Source organism: Symphalangus syndactylus, chromosome 4 (assembly GCF_028878055.3).
Source record: "Symphalangus syndactylus isolate Jambi chromosome 4, NHGRI_mSymSyn1-v2.1_pri, whole genome shotgun sequence".
Taxonomy (NCBI): Eukaryota; Metazoa; Chordata; class Mammalia; order Primates; family Hylobatidae; genus Symphalangus; species Symphalangus syndactylus.
In genome coordinates this window covers 161,782,168-161,784,443 of record NC_072426.2, presented here as the reverse complement: position 1 = coordinate 161,784,443, position 2,276 = coordinate 161,782,168, and positions in this window count along the sequence as shown.

Below are 2,276 nucleotides of genomic sequence, written 5' to 3'. Positions count from 1 at the left end.
AACCTCCACCTCCCGGTTTCAAGTGATCCTCCTGCCTCAGCCTCCCGAGTAGCTGGGATTACAGGCATGTGCCACCATGCCCAGCTAATTTTTGTATTTTTAGTGGAGACAGGGTTTTGCCATGTTGGCCAGGCTGGTCTGGAACACCTGACCTCAAGTGATCCACCCACCTTGGCCTCCCAAAGTGCTAGGATTACAGGCATGAGCTACCATGCCTGGCCTTTATTTTAATTTTTTTTATTTTTTGAGACAGAGTCTCACTCTGTTGCACAGGCTGGAGTGCAGTGGCGCGATCCTGGCTCACTGCAACCTCTGCCTCCTGGGTTCCAGCGATTATCCTGCCTCAGCCTCCTGAGTAGCTGGGACTACAGGCGTGTGCCACCATGCCTGGCTAATTTTTGTGTTTTTAGTACAGACATGGTTTCACCATCTTGGCCAGGCTGATCTTGAACTCCTGACCTCGTGATCCACCCGCCTTGGCCTCCCAAAGTGCTGGGATTACAGGCGTGAGCCACCGTGCCTGGCCATGAAACTTAAAACATTTATGTGTAGCATTAAAGATGGAAAGAGAACTTGACATATATTCATGTTCAGAATTTATAATATTAACATTGAAGAGAAAAAACTAAGGACAGAAACTAATACTGTCTTTAAACTATTTATAGATCTCTCAGGTAGAACAGTAGTGATTCCATGTGGAATTCTAGCTCAAAAGGGAGAAGTCCCAAGAATACAGATTTTTGATGTGAGGAGTGAGGTGGAGGAGAGAGATAGTGACACAGGGAGAGAAACCCTAGCTGTAAAGTTATGAAATGGGCAACTGACAGCCTTGAGAAATATTTCACAGAACCTGGAGGGATTCGTGCAGAAGTCAATGTCCTCTGAGAAAGAAAGAGTGATTGGAAAAACTTCAAGCATTAGATGGCTGGCTGAACTAGACACAATGGAAAATCCAATCTAACATTGAAATGTTATGATGTAACAAATCTAACTCATGGCTAGGTGATTTGTCTTTTTCTCTCTTTTTTTTGAGACAGAGTCTCACTCTGTCACCCAGGCTGGAGTGCAGTGGCGTAATCTCGGCTCACTGCAAGCTCCGCCTCCCAGGTTCAAGTGATTCTTCTGTCTCAGCCTCCTGAGTAGCTGGGACTACAGGCGCCTGCAACCACATCCGGCTAATTTTTTGTATTTTTAGTAGAGATAGGGTTTCACCATGTTGGCCAGGCTGGTCTCGAACTCCTGACCTCGTGATCCGCCCACATCAGCCTCCCAAAGTGCTGGGATCACAGGTGTGAGCCACCGCGCCTGGTCTCTCTTTGAAATTTCTATCAGGAGAGTTGAATTTTCATCCATTGGAACAGGAAAGCAAAATGCCTGTAATGGTTAAACGTCTAAATTACTCAACAGAAAATTGCATTATACCTATATTATTAATGAATATGTTCCCAAATACCAGAGAGAGAAACAAAAGTGAAAGTGGCTGTGTCTGAGCAATGGGACTTGGGGTGGCGTTGTAGTGAGGGGGTATTAAATAAGTACTCAGTAATGGTACCACTGATTTCACTTTATTCTCACATTATTATGATTTTTTAATTAAGAGCAAAAAATAAAAATGACTGTTAGGAAATATCAGTTGAGGAAAATAAATATTTTACTTTTAGATTTTCCTGAGCATTTCTTCTTATTTCAAAGGGACTTTGAATCTTATCTAGCACTTCTTAGCTTTTATTGATTTTTGTTAATATTCAAACTGTAACCTCAAACAAGCCTATAGTATTTCATATGGATACAAAACTAGGCCATACAAAATACATTATCTTTGCCTGTTTGCAGAACTTGCAGTCTTTGGTCAGAGAAGAAGGAAATGCATAAAACTAAACAGTTGACCTTCAGGTTGCTTTTGAAAATCCGACTTGTTTGAGCTTTAACCAAATTTCTAACAGACACTGGCCAAATTCTACCAAATGCAAAAGCAGGTAGAAAACTGGCTTCTGTGTAGTGAAAACAATAGGATCATAAATAAAGAAGAAGTACTGGCTAAATTTCCTCTAGTCCACTGCATTTTCTGTACAGTAATAGTCTAGAAGTTTTTCTCGGTCTGTGATATGACTTCAACCCCACTTTTTCTCATTATTTTATTCAGTAAAATATAATAATGTCTCTTCTCTGGCATTACCATCAGATCTATTTAGAATAGGTGGTAAATGGATAGATAAGACACAGAGAAGTGAGGTAGACAAGGACAGACACAGAGCCATATAGACACACACGTCCTC